General features: G+C 48.2%; 1 long non-coding RNA gene across 2 annotated transcripts in view; it reads left to right on the top strand.

The window, feature by feature from the left end:
• Positions 1-727: 727 nt before the first annotated feature.
• The window catches only part of LOC135387404 (uncharacterized), a 65007-nt gene continuing 48764 nt past the window's right edge, over positions 728-16970 (top strand). Inside the window, exons 1-3 of one of the 2 annotated variants that reach the window (XR_010421098.1) lie at positions 728-784; positions 1092-1397; positions 9096-9204. This is a non-coding gene — a long non-coding RNA (uncharacterized LOC135387404). Of the gene's footprint in view, positions 785-1091; positions 1398-9095; positions 9205-16970 lie in introns of those variants that run through there. The other variant, XR_010421097.1, reaches the window with a different exon arrangement.

Here is a 16970-nt window from a genome sequence, read left to right on the forward strand (position 1 = left end):
AGGGACATGTTCTTGAAAAGAGTGCACGAATTTCTGTTGCGTTAAACGTTATTGTAGTCTTGTAACTTGAAATGATGTTCATTTGTATGCACTGTTATGTTCTCCTCTCCCCTACGTAGTGCCACTCACGTGGAATTGCAGGATACTTGAAATAAATAAATAAACTGCTGACAACGAAGCGAGCTTGAAACAAATGATTCCTCCAAGTACCCGTACCATACAATAAGGATCGAGCCCCCCCTTTACAGCCGCCAAACGTTTTGTGACACTCGCACCTTTTGTTTCCTACCCACCTCTAGAGGGGTTATTATTGCAAGTGTAGCTTTGGCGTGTGGCAGCATCGCTGCCTGCACCACTACTCTGAATCACGCAATGAAACGCATCCATACACCAACAACTTTAATTTTAAGATTAGGAATGGAGAGTTTCACTAGGCATTGGAAGCTGTCATGATGCCTTTGTATTCATAATGTTACGTTAGAAACATCATGCAAAGAGCACGAAACAGCGAAAGCAAACGAAAACGAAGTTAAACTGCGCGAGAGCTCGCGACTCGTGATGCCGCGATGGGCCATCCACCGACGCTGTTTGGTTTCTTAGTCGGCACGGTGCAAGGTTCTGCGTTTCACGGGAAGGCACGTGACTCGAAGCAGAAGAGCTTCTCGGAGCCCCACAAAAATCGTTCCGCAAGGCGCGCAGCGAGCGTGAGCGCGTCCATGTAAACAATCTTACGTCACCGGGTGCCATTTCCGCGACCAAGCGTTCCCATGCATTGGATAGGCCGGTAAGCACACCAGTCCTTGCGCTATAGTCGCCCGTCATGACAAGACTGTTACAACTTTCTCACTGAAGGGAAAACAAATACAACACAACCAACTAGGAACACTGATTATAGTTCGCGTCAGAAGACAGTCTTACTGGCGGCCGCCTGTGGCGTACTGGTCGATGTCTCGGGAGGGATGAACTGGGAGACCTGACAGCAAGGCTTGTAGCTGGGCTTGTACTGGGATGCCGTAGTTGAGTGCGAAGTTTCTTCATCTTCACCTGACGACTCAGTAACCACTCCCCATCTCTCTCCTCTCCCTGGGCAGATAAGGTTCTTGCGTTTTAAGCGAGTGCCTGCGGTTCGCCGAAGTACCTGATGGTCCACAGACAGCATTCTGTACGATGGAGGAGCCATCTTGACCTGAACTCTGCCTTTCTGGGACCAACCTCAGGCGTGCCTCACTCGAACCACAATCGTCAAGACACTGTAGCTGCCGACATGCTTTGTCTTTCTCTTGGCGCTTCCACACTGCCGGTGACATGACCTGCGAGACGTCCTGTACCCGTGAACGCAGCCTACGGCCCATGGGGAGCTAACTGGGGGATCGTCCACCTTCGATGTGTGATGAGCGGTAAGTGAGAAGCCCCAGCCAGAATTCATCCCCGTTTGTGCATGTTTCCTTCAAAATTCTCTTGACGACTTGAGCCCCTTTCTCAGCCCAGCCATTCGAGCTAGGGAACCGTGGATTGGATGAAGTGTTGGTGAAATCGTAACGCATGCCGAAGCGACGGAAATCTAGCGAAACAAACTGTGAAACACTGTCGGTAGATAGTTCTAACGGTATCCCATGCCTTGAGAACATACTGGTAAGCTTCACCAGGACTTGTTGTGGACCATGTTGGCGTCCTTCTTCTTACGGACACCCAAGCTACATGTGCAGACATGGGACACTCACCCCAACCTCGCGTTCCACTGGACAAGGCCTCCAAGACCTGAGTGTATCAGGTCTACACATGTAGACTGGGTGTCCGCACCATACTGTTAGCCGAACACATGTTTTACAAGGGTGAAAAAGGTAGATTTTTCCACTTATACTCGTTTCACGTTAGATTTACTCCTCACGAAAGGAGAAAAGATGGTCCTTTTCCCATTTATTTGAGAGGAACGCGTATAGGGTGTGCACGAACCTCCCGGAGAAGTGGTAACGCGGCCATTTTACTCCTGCTTCCACTTTCTCCCCTCGACTGCTCCGCCGCCTTACATTTTCATTGGCGTATACAGGACAGGCAGTTCCCCCAAATTCTAAACGCATTAAGTCTCACATGTACACCTCCGTGATAACATAAAATATGTGCACTCTGTCTCTCATTAGTAAATCCTCACAAACACAAGCAAATTATTTGTGAACGAGGTTGATTTTGCCGACGTCTTGTACCGTTACGCGATTCGCCCCTTTCACGTCGGTTTGGCGAACACAGGCATGGAACTCAAAGCGTGGAATACCGCTAGAATGTTTTGCTTGGATGTCTACACATGCGGGCGTGTGCGCTTGCTTATGCGCCAAACATGTATTCCTAAAAGATATGGTTTTGGCGCTTATAGAAGAGCTCGCCGTTGTCGGCCTCATAGAGGTGGCCAACGTCACTACTAACGCACCGGGGGAATTTGCGTCTTGGGACAACTTCTAAGGGAACCGTGCCGACACATGTGTGACAGCGTCTAAAGAAAATCAAGGAAAAACGCTAGACAGCACAGCCGCCAGCAGGATTCGAACCCTGGTACCTCCCAGTCTCGACGTGACATGGTCAGCACGCTAACCAGTAGGCCACCCGAGCTGGTTTCTTTCAGACTTCGCGTATCATCGTTCACTTACCGGAACCAACGGCAGCGGGGATGGCGCAGAATCTTATTCGTTGATTGGGTGCGGAAGACACAGCACGCCTGAAGCCACGTCATCAACGATCTATTAACACTCTCTATTATTTAACTCAGCGCTACCGTTTATCAGGAAACCGTTATCGAAAAAGCCACGAAAAACGCCATATTGGCGGCGGCCAATTGACTCCTCAAGCGCCCTCCTCATTGACTCCTCAAGCGGCCAGTTGACTCCTCAAGAAATGACGGCAGTCAATCGGGCAACAGAACTTGCGCTCCCGAGCCGGTTTGATAACCGTGCGTTTCAAACTTAGTCCGTTTCTGGTCTTCCTTACGTACGCCGCATCATGGCCATCACAGGGCGTTTCAAGATGACTGACTTATTTGTCATCTGTAACATTAATTAGAAATGCTCCGATGCAGCAAATTCTTCGTAAATCTCTCCAGCAGCTGTCGGTGACCGACACAATATCGCTTCATAGGTAGCGCTATTTTATTAAAGTGAATCCACTCCGCAGTGGGGTATGGACATCCGACAGCGCGACTTCCCAATGCGGGAAGTGAAGCCACGGTCGCCTGCGGTGCGATTCGTTCGATTCGCTGCGAAAAGTTCCGCACGATTTCGATTGTAACTTCGTAACTGAATGAAAATTCTGAGTTATAACGTTCACTACGAAGTAAACATACCCTCTAATGTACTTTGAAACAACAACAACTTTATTGTGAGCTGATGAATGGGGAGTTTCATCGCCAGGGGCGATACTCTACCTCGTTGCTGGCGTGCCGGTGGTGATGTGGGGAATGAAGCACTGAGCCCCTTCACAATAAGGCAATGCAATAAGGAATTGCACCTAATAGAATTTGAAATGCATGTAACTCCCGACATCAAAAAATTACTGCCGGGTTTAAATTTTGTCTTTTGTTTGGGCCAGCCGAAACGGTCAGCCACGAGTAAGTGCACATGGAAACAGAGGGCAATGACACAGCATCATAACGGTTAGGTCATATTTTATTAGCCGATGAGCAGAAATGAGCAAATTGAAATGAGCGAAAGTTACAGATGGGACAAAAAAGGGCTCCCCTTACCTCGACCACATCTGCAAAACAGCGTCTCACGTCTTTCTAAAAAGTCACGTGCTGAACGTCAACACGTTACTCCAAAGCCCAGACAACGATTGTGCTCACCCTGGTGTCACAGACGAGAAAAAAAATATTGCTAAGAAAATACCACGCGAAAAACCTAAACTGTCCTCAACTTGCCCCCGTCTTCAAGTAGCCCCCCTTTACCTTAATAATCATAAAATAAAGTCGTTGAAATGCACTTGTGGTGCAGGAGAAGCAGGGGACGTCATATCATGAAGCATGAGACATACAATATAAGAAAATTTATCGACGTTGATAGCAACGACCCCTGTGCTCTTGACGCCTTTGACGCCCCCTGTGCTCTTACGTCACAATTTTCTTCCCAATTACACTCGTAGTTTTTTAGATGAAAACTATGGGCAAACTGAAAACTATGGGCAACACTGTATGTCGAACTTCTCAGGAACTTCGCACTGCTCGTCAAGTACGGCGGCAAAACTACATTGCATGCGCATTACACTGGGTCGTAAAACGAAAAAAGTCGGCTACGTGTCGACTATAGGGACCGTGCGACACCTAAAGGGGGCGCGCTGCTCCGTCGCGACAGCGCCGCCAGTGGCGGTCTTGGACGTATCCGACGTGATACCACGCCGCCCGTTCTATGCATTCTCAAGTGGAACCGTAGCTTGCGTGGCGACCACCGTAATTAGAAGGGCTAATTTTCGAAGTGCAAATAATGTGGAACCTTTCTGGGGCGCGAACGAAGAGAATAGAGACAAACTGCACAGAAGCAACCACCGTATTTATAATGCATCTAACAGTACGGAAGGAGAACGGCCACTCGCGTCTGTCCGGTCAAAACACCTGTAAGTGATACGTCGAGAGGATGGTTATTTGACCCCTCATAAAATCCTGGCTTGCTAGCGAAGGCTATATACGTGTATTCCTCTGACTCCAGCCATTTGCAATATCATGTTTTTGACTGAGTCTTGTATTCATTTCGTCGTCTTTGCACACACTTAGCTTCGTCACTGAAATTTACATCGTGCGTCCGTTTTATCCATACAAATAAACACGTGGGGTCACAACTTATTGCCTGAACTTGTACTGCAGTTTTTCCAGTATCTTCAGATACAATAACGCTACAGAGATCCTCAAAGAAGAAAGTATATGAGTTTTTACCTCGGCTACCGCCGTAGGCTTGCGCCACGACAGCTGTGAAATGGTCGGTGCGTAAATACTAAACCTTTTGGACAACGTAGAACTTCTGTTCTCACTGTGAGACTCGTCATACCGGGAGCAATATCGGCTCTGGGCACTGGCGATGAAACACCTCAATCATTATCTCGAAATAGGTTGCCGTTTGGTCGGTGTATTTGACGGTGATACAGTATCCAGCGGCGTTTCACCGTCACGAAAGTGGCAACTGTAAATCATTGATCATTTTGCAGGTCCTCATTCAGTTTCATTGAAACTAGAACAAAAGAAATAGAATACATTCGCTCATGTTGTGCACACATCATGCGACGGCCGAACGCGCGTCACAAACGCTATTCGCTGCCAGTCTAGTGACCTCGGTGGTATTGGAAGCGTAAAAACCATGAGAAATGAAGCATCTGGTCCCTAATGAGGAGTTCTTTTAGGTACTGGCACAGTTAGCGATACTGTGGCAAAAAAAGATGCCCGCACTTCACATGCAAACAAAGCTGGCTACGCGGCGGCTATCACGCAAGGTACTTTCTCCGGAGGCCGCATCGCGGCGCCACCAGTTTGTCGCACAGTCCCTATACGTAGTCGGCTCGTCAGGAGCAGCAGATCATTCTTGGGAGCGTAGGCCATTGTTGCTTGACGAATTGAGGATTATTTCCCACCGGACATCGCCTCAGGCCCTTTTGCTGTATGGTTGCCGCAATACTGCTAGAAAAAAATTAAAAACATTAAGAGTGACCTGTCACGTGTAAGCGCCGGGTTCACAAGCAATAAACACTTGAATCACGCCACCAACATGAACACCATGAACAGCATGAGCGCCCCCAACATGTACAAGACGAACATGAGCCAGTCTCCGCGGCGCAGCCAAAGTTGAGCATCTCTACCAGCAGTCTGAAGTATCGTATCAGGTAAAGAAAAGGGACGAGCGCATTCCAACTATCCTGGAATCTCCAACGGTTCCTCCCTAGTATACAGTCGTTGTTTCTTGTTCTTTTCTTCTTCTTTTTTCCTGTAATCTACGCGATATTCCCGTAACTAAAAAAAAAAACGTTTTGAAGAGAATACATGAACACAGGCAACGCGGTAGTGGGGACACGAAGCAAGCAAACGCTGAGAAAATCAACAGCTGTCTCACAGAGTAAGGCACTGCACGCGATGCGGCCATTTTGCACCGTTGCTCTTTCTCTTTCCTCCTCTCAAAACCTCCGGTCTCTTTTACGCTATTTCACTTCAGCGCCTTTCTTTTGTCATACACTTGGTCACGCACTCGTATTCTCATGCATACATTATTCGCGCTCCATTCTGGCTATCTGCAATGCTAACGACGATACCTGGCAACACCTTGCTACACGCTTCCTGTAATGTTTCACCGGCTCAGACCGTTCATTAGGAACCCTGCTCGAAAAATAAAAATTAAAATAGAAAGAACAAGAAAGCGAGAAAGAAAACTAGAGGGACACTACATGGCACAGTCCACCGCTGGTTCCTTTTTTATTTTTTTATTTTTTGCCGCTCCCTTCTCTTTTCACACCTCGCATTCAGAGCTTTTTTTGTCCGGATGCCTGTATAACATTTCGCGCAATTTTCCCTCCCCTCGGATTACGAATGAATACGGCCTGCTTTGTAGCATATTCAGCGAGAGATATTCATGCTCGAGCGTATAAAGATGCGTTTTTATACGCTGTCGCGGCGCTTAAATCGTTTTGAATATTTCGTGCACGAGAGGTGCTTGAGTTATCCCGGGAAAAAGCTTTTTGAAGACGAAAGGAATAGTGAAGAACATTTTTATGAAGGTGACAAAAACCGTTTTACCCCCACTGTGAGTGGAGGAAAAGAGCGGCACGATAACGCGTGTGTCTGAATAAAACAAGCGTGCTTTTTGAAACGCGTACAATGGCAATGCAGTTTACCGTGGAGACTGTTCAGTAGCGGTGGGATAAGTTTGTTACATTCCAATATTAACATGTTGCAAGCCGGGTTCAGCGTTAACCAACTCTCTCTACTCCACAAAACCGCCTCTGTGGACGACGCAAATTGGAAGCACTGTCGTCAGGCCATTGAGCACACCCTATAGGGCCACGCCCTAGAGCACATCGGGCCGTGCTCTGGCAACACCTCCCAGGGCTTGGGTGCACGGACGGACGGACGGACGGACGGACGGACGGACGTTTCCCTTGCGACACTCCTTGGCCCCGTGCAGCGAGCTAGCCAGTGGAGTGTCACAAAAGCGGTGCTCCGCTTTCTGCGTGATACAGGCCTCCTTTGCTCCCTGTGAGCCGGGTTTCTTTTTCATTTTATTTTTCTTGTTTTTTTATTTATGTATTTATGTCTTTTTATGTTTCATTTCTTTTTGTTTTGTTTAGGGAATAGCAAGCCGGTGTGCTGCATGGCTGACCCCTCCCCTTTTGTTTTTCCTTTTCCTTTTTTTTCTACCAATAAATGTCCCGCAGGGAAGTTTTGCGCCTAAAATGGCTCTACTGCCACGGCGGTTCCTTGGAGAACACGTTGACTGATATAATTAAACAAAACAAAAAAAAAACACTAAGGTATGACCAGCGGCATGGCCGAATGGGTAATAGCATCCCCTCGTTGGCCGTAGCCAACGTCCTGCTGAAGACTGCGATATAGTGGGATCGAATCCCACCACCGGCTTTCCGGTAGACTTTCCAGACGAATATCGGCACAGTTCCCCCTGAAGTCGGCCCAGGACGCACACTAACCCCCTGTCCCTCACTCCCTCCTGTCCTCTCTCCATCTGTCCACATCTGTACGCCGCTCATAGCCAAAGTTGCTCCAGGGCGCAAACACGGATTTTTTTTTTTTTAATCTAAGATATGAGCCCCGACAAAGTGGGGACAGGCTACTTTTGTACAGACAATAGAAGAGAAAATAGAATAGCGCAAAAACCCCAGTCACAAAGAACAAACAATAACCCTATTTTATGATGATGAATGGGGAGATTCATCGTCAGGGTCGATACTCTACCCCATTGCTGGTGGTGAGGTGGGGAATGAAATAATTAGCCCCTTCACAAGAAGGATCGAAGTGCTATGGTGTGCAAAAAGGTCAAAAGAGCATTGAGGGCAGAGCGTTGATGGTCTGGATTTGGCGACAAAGAAAAACTAGTGCAACACAAGATGTCCAAGATACAAGAAAAAAAAAGCGAGCGCCGTGTCGCTACGCATTGTGGGCAGATTGTCACACGATTCTTTCTGTGTGTTTCAGAGTTCTGAACATATATTATGTCAAAATTTTGAAATTATCTCAAACAAATGCATTGCAACTCGAATCCTGTTCGGATGTTTAGGAACCTTCACAATTGAACGAGTTCGTATTGCAAGTACACAGGACAAGAACCTTGACAAAGAATCTTCCTCGGCGGAGCCATCCTGGCGAAAGGCCTCGCGTCTTGTGCTTTCAACTCCCGCCACCTGCATCACCACACCTCACGTGATGCCCAACGTCGTATCACGCCACCTTCGCGGAGCGCTTCTTCCGGCAGTCTCCGGGCCGCGATAACTGGGACATCTGCTTGCCGTGGTCGGTGGTGATGCGGGGAATGAAATAATGAGCCCCTTCACAATAAGGATCGAAGTCCTATGGTATCCAGAAACGTGAAGAGAGCTTTGAGGGCAGAGCGTTCGTGGGCTGGATGTAGCCGGGGATCAAGTAATTTTGTGAGAGAGGGGGGGGCGAGAGCATAGCTCGTTAAGGGATCCGCAGTGTACGGTTCGGGAAGGTTGGTAGTGTGGGTAATGGAGAAGAACGTGCTCTAGATCTTCTACAGCACCGCAGTGACTGCACAGTGACTGCACTGCAACTTGTCTCAAGCGGTAACGCCACTGCGCTGTAAAAGCCACATCGAGGTGCATTCGGTGAACTAATGCTGCATCTTGACGAGAGGTATGTCGAGGCATGCGGAAAGCGAATCGATGTTTCGTCCGTAAGTGTGGTCTGCCTCAACCAATTTTCTTTGTGTTGTCTCTCCCTTTGTACTGTTCCATCCCTCACGCCCTTTTGGGTGTTGTCGTATGTTAGATGCGTCGTGTTCGTGGAGTGTCACTGCAAACTAATTTACATACTGTACATATATATTCTACACAACATCTTGTATATACCATTGGCTCATTAAAATCAGTTCAGCAATCTCCCACTCTAGGAAAGGATCCTCACCTGGGGCCAACGGCATTGCGTATCAGCCCATAGCCTGCTTAGGGGCTGCGTCGCGTGAAAAACTGCTGTGCTTTCTTAATGACTCCTGGAGAACTGGTGGCTCTCCACTCGCCATTACCACCACATATTAGTGCGCGACATTCTTCTGCGACCAGCATCCAACTACTGTCAAGCTGGTTTAGCTCACCGCATCCTCATTCCCGAGCATAAAAGACTGACTCTACCCGCAGTCCCACCATGGGCCCTTCAGGCACCACCTCTGCATGTCAATGTCCCTGGCTTGCCTTCAAAAACATCAGCTACAGCAATTGTTCTTCGCCAACTCAGTCTGAGCATGCTTTATTGCGATGAAGCAGAATTAAAATCTTTACTGACGGCTCATCGACACAGACGTGCTGTGCCTGTGCATTCGTAATTCCTGAGCTGTCGATTGAAAGAAGTGCAACGCTGTCGCACCCGACGTCGGCTGCTGTGACCGAGCTGCATTCCATTCTTATCGCGCTTTCCTTCAGTGTGTCCCGTCAACCACCGATTCACTGGACCATATACAGTGGCTCCAAAACCGCCCTCCAAGCTCTGCACTCCACCATGGGCTGGAGCTCCCTCGCTCTTGTGACATCCTCAGGGAGTATTCGTCTGCTGCCACACAGGGACACAATAACACCTTGCAGTGGATCCCAGGTCACTGTGGCGTCCCTGGGAATGAAGCTGCCGACCTACTTGCGGGACGGGCTCATGTGGCACATGGTGTACCGACGCACCCTACGTATTTTACCCAAGCGGACGCGAAGCAAGCAATTGGTACCCTTACGAGACGTCTGTGCAGTGAGCACTGGTGAAGAAGTGTCCCTTCTACGTCATTCCTGCGCAAGGTGAACCCAGATCTCCGTTTTTATATGCCGTCGGCGCTCCCTTGGCCCATCACGTCGCTCATCTACAGGCCCCGCCTCAAGATACAATACAGTGGCTCCGCAAGGTTTCATCCCCCGACTGCGGTCTGTGTGATGTAGTTGAAGACGTGGACCATATACTCCAAGACTGCACGAGGTACTCCTTTGTACCCTTGTGTCATCGCTGGCCCGCCTGGATAATCGCCCATACTCCACCAGAAAGGTTCTTTGGTGCTGGCCCGGAAATCAGCTCATACCTGCCATTAGAGCCCTGCACGGGCACGGGCCCGACCCGGCCCGCTGGCCGGGCCGGGCTTGTTATTGGCTGTGTGCTTCGGACCGGGCCGAGCCCGTGCCGACAAAATACGCCAGCACCGCGGGCCGGGCCCTGCCCGGGCCGTTAAAATACGCCACCACCGCGGGCCGGGCCGGGCCGGGCCCGGGCCGACAAATATGTTCCCGAGAGTCAGGCCCGGCCGGGCCACGCAGCTAATTCCACACAATGGAGATGCATTAGTTCATATCATCATGCGCTTGCGTCATTCCTGTGCATATTTTGCAAAGACAAGCAAAGGATACTGAATTATGCATATGATTCTACTCTCTAGAACATTCTCAAAGCACTTTATATTGCTCCTCACTCCTCACGTATTTCACAATCACTTTGGCAAAGCTTGGTGAGAGGGGTAGGGACTGGGAGAAGCAGTTTGTCGACAGCATGCTCTACCTCCGCAAAATCTTGACAGTGTAACGATAACGCCCATGCCCGCGTGCATTCTTGATTTAATTTGGTCTCGTGCGGTTACGGTGTTAAACCGCCATCACTTGTATGTTTGTCTTCTCTCCTTATAAATTTACTTATAAATGTGTTTGATAATCGCCAGAAACGCGTACGTCGCGGCTGGAAATACTAGGCCGGGATCTACTCGCCGGGTCACCGGGCCGGGCCGGGCCGGGCCGGGCCGCATAAAAATATGAAGTTCCGGGCCCGGGTCGGGCCGGGCCATTTTTCGATGCGCCCGGGCCGGGTCGGGCCCGGAAAAGTCGGCCCGTGCAGGGCTCTACCTGCCATACGCGCCCTTGTGCAATTCCTCGTCTCGATGGACGTCTTTGACACTCTCTGACGCTCTTTGTTTTTTGTGCATTGAGATTTTCACACGTGATCTCTCCTACACTCTCGCCTTTGCTGCCAAGTTTTGTGGTGATGTTTTCATCTATTCCATTTTAAAGTGTATAGTTTTGTGTAGTTTTCCTTTCTTCTTTTCTGAATAACGCGTCCTAGAGTAGCCAATCCCGAGTGGCTTGGGACTAACATCTCCATTTTTCTTTTACAAATCTGTATCAAAATCAGTATTTAAAAAATCTTACGACAATCGGAGTGCATGGGTTGAAATTCAACTGCTCGTGCTTTTTTTTTTCTCCAACTGCCACTATTCAAACCTAAGTCAGTTTATTTCGCCGGAAGGTCATCAGTATCTAAAAAAAATGCCTATGCATATGTTTGTGTGGCGTTAGTAAAATAAAATATTTCTCAGCTACATCTGCAAGATTTGAACCCATGTCAGGTTGTACGATCGGCACTAACGAAATCGCTTCATACTTCACGCCCTCGGGTGTCACGTGGCAGTGCTCCTCACGTTGATTGGCTCGAACACCACCAACTTCCTCTTATCTTTTTTTATTTTGATCGGCCACCGATCCGAAGCAACTCGAGTTGGTTGGCGGTGTGGGCAGTCTCCGACCAACTCCAAAGTTGATCATAGTTGGTGGAGAAAGTTGGCGCGTGTGAACTCGGCAACGTCACGCCTATCGCAGGTGAGAGGGCGGAGATTGTACGTCCTGGGCCGACTTCGCGGGTAATTGTGCCGACATTTGTCTTAAGGTGTCTGTGGTAAACCTAGGGAGCACACCCTTACAGCACAACCGGCAAGACGTTGAAAGACCTAGGCGGTGACCACTCGGTGAGCGTACTGTAAATGTGAGCCAAGAGGTCAACGGAAAGTGTTTATTCGACTCTATGCGAAGTCTAACTAACGGACAGCAGTTGATGCACGTAGCACGTGTTTCATCGTCATAATAATAACTGGGAGTAGATTTACACTTAAGGCGAGTCCGCCCACATTTGTGTCATTGTCATCTATATCAGCTTGCTGTAAGGAATCATCAGCTTGACTATGACTGCAATTTCAGCGCGCCCTCTTGACAAGACAGAATTCTCAATAACTCTCCCCTGATGATAGTGGGTGTAGTGTTGTATATGATGTGATGTCAGACTCCTGCAGTTGAAATTACCATTTGTAGTTTTCGTCCATCCAACTATCCATGCATTCATCCAGCAGTCGAAAGCTCGAACGCGCTGATGATCCCAAGGGGTCATAACATTTCCATATCAGCTTGCGAACAGAGCGAATGAGGGTTTGCGACTAACTTGAAGGGTCGCCCTCGCAAGTGGGGGGCGCAGATTTCTGAAGCCCGTGAAACTGCGAGGCACCTTTTCCTGCTGTTGCGTAATTTTTCTCACCTCATAACCCACGTGGCATCATTCATAATTTAATTGTTGTTGTTGTTGTTGCGCATTTGTTGCTGAACCTGTTCAACCCTCTCTTGCGTTCCGCTGCCTAGAGCTATGGTTTATTGAACGTCGTCACGCAGCTGAAGCAGTCTCACACTACCTTAGTGGAATATGTGTACATGTCAGTTGTTGGTGGCATGTGGGTTGAGAGGTCGTTGTACGCATGAACTATTGTCACGGCAACCAGGTGTGCCGTATAATGACCTCACAATCTCACTGGGTCTGCTTCGCGATCGCACCAAGTGGGCTTTCACCTCCGTCGCTAGATCGGGAGGGCTAGGCTTACTTCTACTGGCAAAAGCTAAATGCAGTCAGGGTCCGATGTATCACCGTTTCGGCAAACACAGTAGAAGTGGGCGGACTGTCCCCGGGGTCAAAAGACACGCGCTCGGGAGCGACACCACAGTAACTACGAGGAGAGTCGAGGTGTCGGTAACAATAACAAGTTTACTCTGCACATAGGTTCCCAGTATCGATAAGCAATCAATAACAACAGGGTGACTAATGAAACGATTCTAATGAAATGTCCAAAGTTGCGAGCGGCGGACAACAAATCAAAGTCTTGTCTGTTAGGTGATGTGCAGTGGTCGTCTTCGGAGGTTCCTTCGGGTGAGTGGTGATGCTTGTGGACGAAGTCTTGATCGTTGAACACAGATGGGCACTTCACTTCACTTCTCTAACACACACAAGATGGATAGTACTGACTACTAAGTTAAATCTTATAAATAAGATCGACGGAACTTTGAGTGGGGTTGATGCTGGGGCGTCCGACTTCTGGCTACAACTATATATAGATATGGTCAATAGATATTCTAAATTTGAGATGAAATGCGACCTACTAGCCTCATTCGTCTGGAACTGAATCGATCAGCAAGGACGCTAGTTTTATATGAGACACGTTGTGTAGTTCACAAACGGCCTAATCTCTTCCTAGGCACCTGAAAAGGAAAGTTGTTTGCAAATCTTCGTCTTCGTCTCACAATCCGGAAACGCCTGTGGCGTCCGTTCTGGCAACGTATCGACCTGCCCGCGTTGTCCTCGGCATTAATGACAACCACGTGTAACACTCTCTCGGATGGATGCTTGCAAGCCGAAGGGGGCCTTGAAATTCTACTTGGTCGTTGTATCGGCATCGAAACAACTTTTGCAGCTGCGAGACAAGAGAATGTAGAGATACCCATTACTGAGTTGCACCGGAATATGCGACTTGTCACAGAGGTGTGTCTGCCTCCTAAACACACAAGCCCGAGCGTGGCAGAAGGCTACACCCCCGATATCGACATAAGACTGACTTTATTTAAACCGAAGTTTTGCTTCGTCTAAAAAGCGTAAAACCCGCACATATTGCGAGGCATCGGATCATCTTCGACGAAAACACCCAACCAGTCCATCGCGTGCTGTGTCCCCTATCACGAAAGGAACGGAGACAAAATCAAGTCGAAGATATATCCCCCTTTTTATTTGTTCCCTCTACGCGCCCACGACGAACTCTATCTTACCGCTCCTACATAGGCTACGCCTGAATGTACCGTACAGCGCACGTCTCCTCTTCTTGGAAAGCGAGACTCTCCGAACTGTAGTGAGTGTGATGTTGTAGAGGATACGATAACGCGGTGACCTTGGTACGCGAGCAAAGATGGGGACCGAGGAAGCTCCTGGAAACGTGGCACATACGCGCTGATCCCTTGCATTGTAACAAAAACCGTGGCCCCCTTCCCGAACAATACTGTCATCTCCTTAAGTAGCGACTGGTTGTTGGCTCTCCCGCTCAGTCTTGCACTGATGATGCCCGTCGTATGACAGGCGAAACGTCTGCTTAAAGTTGTTATTTGTTACGTTAAGTCGGAGTCCTCTCTTTCTTTCGTTGTAGAGGATGTGGAACACATCCTTTTCACGTGTCAGAAATAGGTTGATGCTCGAAGGAGACGAGCCTCTCTCATGTGGACTCCCGAGCCTTCGACATCGCGAAACTGTTAGGTCCTCCGTCGTCCGACAAGACGCTAAGGGCACTTGAAGGCTTTCTGTATACAGCAGGGCTTATGGACATTCTATGACTCGCTGAATGTGTGCTGTGTGTGCCCCCAGCGATTCCGACATTTTACTCTCACTTGGTCCAAACTTTTGAACTACATGTTGAACTCCATTATCATCTCTGTTCTTCTCTGTGCACCATCTTTTTGTTTTTTCATCATCTCATCATCTGTTTGTACTTTCTATGTGTAAGTGTACTGGGGTAGCCAGTTCGACTAGCTAACTAACTAACTTCGACAACTAATATCCCCATCTTTTTTTTCTTTATCACATCACATCACATCTATCTTACCGCGGTCTTTAATTAATGTAATTTACGTAAAGAAATCTGGAGGCTGCATGTCCTTCACACGACACGTTTACACGACTATATATGCTTGAAGAAAGCTTCGACGCTTGCCGTGCCAGTGATATTTGTCACGGAGCGAAAGAAATATCCTACTCTACTCTCTTAAAAAAAAGAGTGCATGGTAACCCCCTTTTGGGGAGTACACCCTTGCCACATATATCACTCCCTTTGGGGTGTACTATTATTCTCCAGTAAGGAGTTAAAGGCTCTCCTCACCTCCTTCGGGGAATGAGGAAGCTCCTTTTCGAGAGTAAGCCTTCTCCAAAAGGGAATGATATATGTGGCAAGGAAAAGGAGTTAAAGTACACCTTTTTTTTTAGGAGTGTATCTTGGCAGGCTGACAAGATGGCGTATATGCAGGTCAGTGGCAGAGTTGTGCCTAACTCGTTACAAGTAACTCGTTACTTGGCAACAGTTACTTTTTTTGGTAACGAAGTAACGATTCAGTTACTTTTTAAAAAATGGTAATAGTAACGGAATCAGTTACAAAAATTGGTAACTCGTTACTGGCGTTACTGGTTCCTTCTGTTCAGCGCGGGGGAGCACATTTTGGCACTCCATGTGGCGCAATGAGTGCAGATTTGACCTGCGTGACCCATGACCCACCACGTGTGACTCAAAGTATTATTGCAGTCCCTCGCTGGATGTGTTGTTGACGTGCTGAATTGTCTTAAACGAATGCCCTTGTCTTTTCTCTTGTTTTCGTAGTCTCCGACCATCACTCCTTCCCAAGAATGGGCACCAATTGTACCATGGCTACAGAAAACGCGTTTCGACTTCTAGCCTTTTCTTGTCTTTGCTAAGCTTCTGAGCGCCCTAAATTATGACGCAGCCCCTCGTCTGTTTTTGGCAACCGTTGGTGATCGGTGGCACGAAACGGGTGTCTTTACTTGTGTTTTAATAATCTCCGATCACCCCCACTTCGGAAAGAAGGGAGAAGGTCCGAGCAAGCTGATATAGACTCATGATAAGGGGCCGAGAAACACGGAACACGAAACACGGACGACAAATTCTCAGACTCAGCAAAATGTTTATTACAATGACTCAGACTATATACCCAAGGCGCGACGCAGAGGGGGAACAAAACAAAACGAAGGATCACTAATCACGTTGCCACGTGTGGCGATCAGCTTCTTCTGACGAGCAATTCCTCATTAATAAAGACTTGAAAGCAAGTGACGGCATGTTTGTTGGATCCTTTAACTATGCGGCGGTAACGTAAAAATAACTCGTTACCTGTGAGTAACGAGAACTCGTTACTTTGTATGTTGGTAACGAGTAACGTATTTAGTTACTTTTTCCTGAAGTAATGGTATTGAGTTCCTTTTTTCTTTTTTGTAACGGCCACAAGTCTGGTGAGTGGAGCTGGAGCACGTCAGGACACGACTCAAAAGTCGCGTGTTCGTGTCGTCCCTCTGTGTGGCCGAGCTCAGGCTTGTACATTATGGAGTATCTTGGCTGACCCCGTAGATGGTTTGCCTCATGGCAAAAGCACCAGGGCTGCAAAGACGAGGAAGACATATTTTAACGACTCTGTTATTGCACAAAATTCACTCCTAAGGTTCGTTCTGCAAAGCGCGAGTCAAAACTATCATGCACGCTTTATACCAATGATTACGATTGATTGATTTTAAAAGAAAAATTACGAAAGAAATGATTACGATGCCATCACGTATATGTATATATACGTATATGTCTTGGATTCGTATAGTATAGATACCACGTCTTCATCGCGGTGTCTCTCTAGCAGAAAGCATTCGGAACTGCATCGGGAGGAAATTGCTATACGAAAGTAACAGATTGAGGGTGGGGTAGCTTTCTTCTCCCCCCCCCTCCCCCCATCTCTCTTTTGCTTCCCCGAACTCGTGCTCGATTCGCTTCAGTGGTCTCGGCGAGAAATAGAGAAGCAGCTGCGCGTGGTGGGAGGATAGCTGGCGACACAGCCAACTTCGCATCAGGGAAAGGAGGGAAGGGGCACCCGCGTTCGGGATTGAGAACGGGGAACGTAGTGGAGGGAAT

Source organism: Ornithodoros turicata, chromosome 3 (genome assembly GCF_037126465.1).
Source record: "Ornithodoros turicata isolate Travis chromosome 3, ASM3712646v1, whole genome shotgun sequence".
NCBI classification, from domain to species: domain Eukaryota; kingdom Metazoa; phylum Arthropoda; class Arachnida; order Ixodida; family Argasidae; genus Ornithodoros; species Ornithodoros turicata.